We start from the raw sequence: 8,196 nt of genomic DNA on the forward strand, positions 1-8,196 counted from the left end.
GATTCTTCCTTTCCTTTGTCTGAGGAGAATTTTTTACATTTAAAACAAATCTTTCTCCATGAAAAATTCATTGAATTGCATTGATCACAGTCCCAATCACCCTCTCTGCGCTTGATGCATTTTACAGTGTGAGAGAGGCCAGACTGTGGATTAAACCTTTCTGGGAAGAATTTCCTGGTCTCAGTCTGCTTACCCTTCCAGCTATTTCTGGTGTCTTCCACAGGAGGCATTGCTGCAGGTCCTGGGATAGTAAATATAGGTAGGAATGAGTAACAGGTATTAGGTAGATTAATGGGTATCAGTGAACCAGACTGGGCCCAGGTTTGCAAGATAGCAGAACAAGGAAAAAGAGCAATGTTCTGGTCTTTACCACATACAGACATCACTGTATGCTCCATCATCTCCCCTGCTGGAACAGTAGTAGCAGGAGTAACAGTAGTCCCCTGGGCTGCATAACTTGCTGCAGAATTAGCAAAAGCATACATGCTTAATGTCTGTGCCACCTCCTTTCTCTTCTCTTCCTGATTTACTTCCTGTGTCTGAGACTGAGTGCTTAGCAACCTAAGAAGCTGATTCCTGAGTAAATTGCACTCTTCCTCTGCTCCATGAAGGGCTACAAGATTTTGTTTAAGCTCTAACTGCGCCTTCTGCCTTTCCCTTTCCTGCAAGTCCCTGAGTCTATTCACCATCCCCACCAAGACATTAGTGAACAGTTTCTGCTCCTCTAGCAGACCCCGAAGCCTCTTTACCTTTTCTGAATACTCCTGCTTCTGTCTCTGAGCAATGCGCACAGCCAGGGCCAGGGTGGTCCAAGCACAGGATTCCTTAATGGCCCCTGATACTGTTGAATCTCTCAGGATGTCTACCAGTTTCCTCTCCACATCACCCCAGGACTTGCATGTTTTCATCCTATAGAAGGAGGAAGTAACTCCATTCCTAAGTATATGCTTATTTATGAAATCTACAACCTCCTTCCTATAGAAGCCACAAGCTGGGTCATTGAAGTTCACAGCCATTTTAAGGAAAGCAGCTCTGGTCTGTTTTACCTCACCAAGCCACAGTAACAGGATGTTACCTTTGACCTTAACCTTTCCACTCAACTGCCCCAGGTCCTTGTGGGAAGTCAAATGCCCCAGGTCCTTATGGGAAGTCAAATGCCCCCTAGTGTACTGAGAGTTTAGCAGATTCTAGAAACATCTACCTCAGCATTACATTAAAAATAAGCCATCAGAAATAAGTAAAAAAGTCAGTGGAGATGGATACAAAGTTTATTAAACAAAACAACATGCAAAAAAGAGCCTAGCGATCTGTTTATGTCAAACTGCTGGATCTGGTATTGAGTGCAGATACATACTTAATATTTACTAAATGAACCTGGACAATATTAACTTACTTGCTAGTACTTGCTAGTACTTTGTTATATCATGCTGCAACTATTTTACAAATATCTGAGAACAGGGAAAACCTTTTGCCATGAGCACCTACTAGGCTGGCGGCAAAAATACAGTAACAACTGTTTATTGATTAATATACTTGATATATTAATATAATATACTTATGTGATATTTGTGATACTCTCACACTGTACAAATCCAATTTTACCCAGTCAGATTTCATTTATATACTGTAAATTTGAGCTTTATGTATAATAAAAAGTTATACATTAACTTTTTAACAATCTCCAAACTATAGAGGTACATTTTCTTTTTTTAAACTTTTTTTTTTTTATTGGGTCCTCCCCGGTGGTGCAGCGGTTGAGCGCTGAGCTGCAAAGCTGCCCACAGCCTCTGCAGCCCCGGTTCGATCCCCGGCCTCAGGGCGAGGGTCCCACATGACCCGCAGACCTCTCCTGCCGCCCGCTGCTCCCCTCAGCAGTGTACTTCGTCCGTCTGCCTGTTCTGCTCCCTGCTCTGGCTCTGGTGAGTTCTTTCACCCTCCTGCGCTTCTGACTGTACCCAGTGCTGTGTAAAATAAATAAATAAATAAATAAGAAATTAAAAAAATAATTTTTATTGAGTTAATACAGATTTACATCATTGTTTATATTTTGGGAGTACTGGACCCCCCCACCTTCAGATGTTCTTGTCATCATGCACCTACCACCAAAGCACCAGTGATCCACCACCATCGTCGGTTGTGCTCCCTCCCTGGAGGCTCATTTTCTGGTGTCATTTTGAAGTTATATTTCAGATAAGCCTGTTGCAAATCAAGTTCAGAAGTCAGACAACAGTAGTTCTGTTTCATATATAATATACAGATTGCCTATCTTGTGTTTACATAAATACAATGTGTGATGACCTATGTCAGTGAGTTGCTGTAAGGGAAGTGGAGAACTGAACCAGAGTTCAGAACAAAGATGTTTCCTACCAACATTTTCTTCTGAGAAACAAGCAATAATTTTGGGTTTTTTTAAGATTCATTTTTATTTATTTATGCATACAAGAACTGGGGTGTAGGCCAGAGGTGTGCGAGGTGAGAGGATTCACCAGAAACAGAGTGAGGAGCAGAACAGGCAGACTGACTGAAATACACTGCTGAGGGGAGCAGCGGGAGAAACAGGAGAGGTCTGCTGTGCCATATGTGGGTAGCTCCCTGCCGGCGATCAAACTCAGGCCATAACAGTGACAGTGCTGACATTTAACCCCTTATGCTATGAGGGAGCCCCTAATTTGTTTATACATAAATTCAGTTTTTAGCTATAAAAATGTTACACCCTTGTCATGGTTGGGGTTGCAAGTACAAGGCCAACCCTTCTGAAGTAAAAAGGGGCAGGATTGAGCAAAGAGAGATGTTAAGCTTCAATACGGGACCACCAAATTCCTGGTTAATCCAACTCAGCACTCTGAGGCAAGCTGCGCCTCACAGAATCATCAAGTAGCTAAAATGGCCAGGCCCTTATATCTCCACCTTCCACAGTCACTAAATAGGAGTAGCTTAGAAATTGTGTGCCTCAGGTCAGAAGCCCACAGCTGATCCCTGTCCCCACAGCTGCTTGAGCAGCAAGTCATGCCTTAAAGGAGAAACTGTGCAATGCATTTCTGTGTCTATTACAAACTGCATTTCTTAGATAGACTTCTCTTTACTTACTCAGGAACTCCTCCAGGATTCTGAGAGGCTTCTTTTCCTGAGCAGATACTTAGAAGGGGAAGGATAGTAAGATGAACTATTGCTCTTGCCATAATCGATTCTTATTTCCCTCCTTCCTAGATTCCTCTCATTCTTAGTACCACCTCTACCGTGATCGGTGGCTTATCTGACAGCAGCACCCAGCCCACGTGGGTTCCATATATATCCTTCCCTGCTCCTTTGCCTAACAACAGCTCCTTGATGATCAGCATCCATTACCTTGAGATGGTGATTTTTCTTCGTGCTAGCTGACCTCTGGACCAAAGTAACCCAAAGCAATCACGTGGCAGGCATAGTTTATAATTCAATGAGAATTTTGCTGTCTTCTGGTAAACGCATGTCCCTTTAGAAATCAGTACCTTGAACCCTTCATATCACAAGAATTGTGAGGTCTGGGAATGCAAGTCCTTTAGTGGATTATTGAGAGTGATGATAAGTGAATTCACCCTTGTTTCCGAGACCCATGTATTTTTCCTACTGAGGACATAGTACCATGTAAATGTCTTTGGTTCAATACAAACTCTAAGTCCTGGGGGCTGATACTCCCATGCTTTCAGGATATTGCCTCAGAACTGGGGTGTTAGCAACATCTTCACTAGGCCACCCAAACATTTTGTAAGGCTAGCAGGTCCTGTGTAATGTGATCTGACCTACGGGTCCTCTGGTCATGAGCCATTCCCATACCTCTGTTGCTGTGTAATGGTCTCTGTAATATGATATAATATGACATGGGATCCCATATTGCTGGATTGAACATTCTGTGAGCTCCTGGATAGTGGTACTAGCTGAGGTCCTATAGGAGGGAAAGAAAAACATGCCTGGAATACTTACTGCTGATCCTTTCAGGATGAAGAGTCCAGTGCAGTCCATCTGGTACTAGTGATCTTTTGGGCTCCTCGAGGACTGCTATCATATCAATGGTTCCAATTTGAATTCCACTGCAGAAAGGCTAGGCGTTCGCCAGTGGCAGTGAGATAGCACTGTGCTCATGTGAAGCTCCTATCCCCATCACCATGGCTACTTTGCTCATGTGCCCATTGTGACTTGAATGGCTGATGACAGAGGATGGCCTATCAACTGGCCAAGTCTTTTTCTCATCTTGACTGTTTAGTGTTTCTTCATGGCAGATGTTGTTTGGTGAGTATTAACAAGAGACACTAAAATCTTTCTGCTTCTTGCTCTCGCATATGAGTATTTATATCAACCATGTTAGGCTTTCCGATTTCCATTCTTGTACATTTTTCCTTCCAGGCTTCTGATCATTTGGATATATTGTAATTTAGAACTTTCCTATCTAGGGTATCAGTTGTTCTAGTATCAGTTTATTGAATTATTCTTCCTTTCCAACCCTACCTGTGGAACTGATCGTTTACATAAAAATATTTCTATTTTTGAGTTTCTTCTGTTCCAGCCCTCTACTTCATTTATCCTCAAAAACTCTGATATTTAAATTATTGCAGTTTATTATAGTCTCGCAATGTGATTGGGTAAGTCTCCCCTTCTTACTATTTTTCCATATGTCCCAGGCTATTCCTGGATGTACCACAGTTTATTTATCCATTTACCTACTAAAGGACATTTCGGTTGGTTCCAGGTTTGGTAATTATGAACAAAGCTGCTTATAAACATCCACTTGAAGGTTTATGTGGACACAGGCTTCCAACTCCTTTCAGTATGTACCAAGGAGCACACATGCTGGATCATATGCTAAGAATATGTTTGGTTTGGTAAGAAACTTCTCTACTGTCTTCTAAAGTGGCTATATTATTTCTCATTCTCATCAGCAACATATGAGCTCCTTTGGTCCACATCCTCACCTGATGCTGTCAGCGTTCTGGGTTTTGACTACTCTATTCTGCATGTAGTATTTCATTTTACTTTTCATTTCTCTGATGCAATATGATATAGAACATAATTTCATATGCATGTTTACCATCTGGATATCTTTTCTGGTAAGGTGTCTGTTAAGATCTTCAACCTGTTGTTTTTTTTTTTTTTAAGATTTATTTATTTTTATACAAGAGCTGGGGTACAGGCCAGAGGTGCAGGAGAGTGAGAAGATTCACCAGAGACAGAGCAGAGACAGAACATGCAGACAACTGAAATACACTGCTGAGGGGAGCAGCGGGCGTGACAGGAGAGGTCTGCCGCACCATGTGGGACTCCCTGGCTGGCTGGGAATCAAACCGCACTGCAGAGGCTGCAGAAAACTTCACAGCTCTGCGCTCAACCCGCTGCACCACCAGGGAGGCCCTCAACCTGTTTTTTAATCAGGTTTTTTGTTTTGTTTTTATTGAGTTTTAAGAATGCTTTGTTTGTCTTTCGATAACTATCCTTTATCACATGTGTCTTTTGCAAGTATTTTCTCCCAGTGGGTTCTCTTCTCATTCACTTAAATTATCTTTTGCAGAGCAAAAGTTTTTAATTTAAATGAAGTCCAGCTTGTTAATTTTCATAGGTTTTACTTTGATGCTATTTTTAAAATGTCATTGCCATAAAACATTTGTTATCTTCTAGTTTTATAGCTTTGCATTTTATGTTTAAGTCTGTGATCATATTTTTGCGAAGCGTGTAAGGTTTGTGTCTAGAATCAGGTTTTTTTTTTTTGCATGTAGTTATCCAGTTTTTCCAGCATCATTTGTTAAAAAGGTTGTCTTTGCTACTTTATATTGTTTAGAGAAGAATTTATGATTATATATAAATTATTCAAACTTTCCTAAAGGAGATGAGTTTGAACCAGTTTGGAGAGAACAGAGGAGAGCAATAGAACTAGAAGACAGTGTCTCTAATAATAAATCCTTTGTTCGCCACACTCATGCCAAGTAGAGGGATGGTGTAAAGGGATCTCCAAAACATAAGTTGAATAAGTTAGAGGGAATGCTCTCTAAAGCAAAGGGAATCTGACTAGTTACTCAGGATGTCACTGAGGTTATTGTAAGACACACGTTCCCCATAGTACTGGAGGACTCAAATGTCAATTATGTGAAAGTCAAAGCAAATGGGGGTAGGGGGAAGACCCCCTGTGTAGTATGTATCTCACTTTATCACTTTGGAAAATTCCTATGTGTCAGATGGGCGCAAAGGGGGTTCAGATAAGGCAGGCCAAGTTCATGCAGACTAATAGTGGATAAGGAAAGAGGACACAGAGCGCACGAACTGTCAAGCAGAGGTCACAGTGGGATCAGGATGATCTCAGCAAATGCCATTGGGGGTGGAAACTGAAAAAAATAGGAATATTTAACTACAGCTTAATTTATGCTAGCAGAGGTTATAGGACAGGCCTAAGATGATGTCTCTTCCATCTGAAGACAATATTCAATCCTCCAAACTCCATCACGCTTTTCATATTGGAGACATTAAAAATGAGTTTTTCATGAGCCATGCAATTTAAAGCAACAACAAGAAAAGCTAAAAGTACAAAAAACTTTGAAATCCTGTTACCACGTGCAGCAGTTGCTGGTGGTTCACTTACAGGTTATCTTACTGATGTGCTTGATTTGTTTTAAAAAATTATTTTGAAACAGAAAAGTTGCAAAAGTAGTAGAGTTCCCCTATATTCTTTATTAGTTTCTCTTAGTGGTGCATATATCAAAACCAAGGCAATAACATTCTGATATCATTGGTTTTTCCACTAATGCCTTGGATCCCACACCACATTGAGTTATATTTCCTTAGTCTCCTCTGAGTTGTGAAAATCATTCAGTATTTCCTTGTCTTTCGTGTCCTAATAATTTTGAACCATACTTGTCAGTTATTTTCTAGAATGCTCTTCAACTTGGGCTCCTCTGATGGTTTTTCTAAAATATGATTGAAGTTATGCATTTTTTGGGTGACTACTATGGAGGTGGTGATGTGCCCTTCTCAGTGGATCATATCAGGGAGTACTTCATGTGTTTATGTCTTCTTACTCTTGACATTATCCTTGATCGCTTGGTTAATGTATATCTGCCACACTTTTCTACTGTAAAGTTATTTTTCTTTTGAAAGCAATAAATACCTTGCAGAAGGTACCTTGTAACAATACAGATATGCCATTTCTCCACAAAACTTTGCCCATTAATGTTAGCATACTTAAGTAGAACTTTCCAGCACCATTTATTACTGTGGGGTCTTAATGGTGATTTTCTATTGTCCTCTTTCCTTCTAAATTTGGGTTTGGTTTTTGTTTTTGGTTTAGGCATGAGGCTGATGCCAGATACTTTTTTATTACATTGAGAGGGAAAACGTAACTGGAAATAAAAGTCACTCAAGATGAATGAGAGTTTTTAAACATCTGATAATTCTTTTATGGCAGCATCTAGGTCCTCTGCCCAGGGTAGTTTTTACCCAACAAAGATACTGGAAGGGAGAGCACACAGTTGTGCCCATCACACTAATGGGGGTGATGGTTCCCAGGGCTCCCCAGTTTTGCTTGCTGGATAATAGCCATAAGCACAAAGAATTCATCCAACAATCCAGGCTAAGCCCAAGCCAGAAACTATACATGAGTGGTCAACACTTCCCACAGCTAGAAAAATTAAGGCAGGATATACTTCCAAGGGCTTGCTGAATGCAATTGAAGAGGTGCTCATTTTCAGGGTTTGTGCTGTACATGATAGGATACGTCTTGCAGGCCATGGCTATGCTGATGGGTATGGCTGGGTGAGCTATCACGACAAAGCTGTCAGCACCTATCAGATCCACAAAACCGTATTCCTTAGCAAGCATGGCCATCCTGGCTCTGGTCCCCTCCACTCGGCTGGTGCAGAAGGCAGCTGTGCCTCCTCGTACATTTGTTAAGTGTATTTTTCCATAAGAAAAATTTGTTCCTTATTCAATTATTTATTTATTCATATCAGTATGGATGCATCAGTTTTCACTTTATTCTAGGGATTATAATCCAGTGCTATTGTTATTTGTTGTTAATTGTCGAACTTCTTCCATTTGTGATGGAAGATTTAAATTAAGGCCTAATGTCATCTATTGCCTGAAATCAGGAGGACTTCCATGATCTAATGTCAAGTTTCCCTCCTCATTCTATGCCCACAGATATCTCCTAGCCAAGAAATACTCATTATCAAGGGGACCAGA

At 40.9% G+C, this 8,196-nt stretch overlaps 1 pseudogene across 1 annotated transcript; it reads right to left on the reverse strand.

Moving 5' to 3' along the window:
- Nucleotides 1–7,368: 7,368 nt before the first annotated feature.
- On the reverse strand, nucleotides 7,369–7,839 carry LOC311186953 (glutathione S-transferase 3, mitochondrial-like; annotated as a pseudogene). The gene has a single exon. The product of its transcript is annotated as a glutathione S-transferase 3, mitochondrial-like (transcript).
- Nucleotides 7,840–8,196: the final 357 nt, after the last annotated feature.

This window comes from Talpa europaea (genome assembly GCF_964194135.1).
Source record: "Talpa europaea genome assembly, chromosome: X".
Classification (NCBI taxonomy): Eukaryota; Metazoa; Chordata; class Mammalia; order Eulipotyphla; family Talpidae; genus Talpa; species Talpa europaea.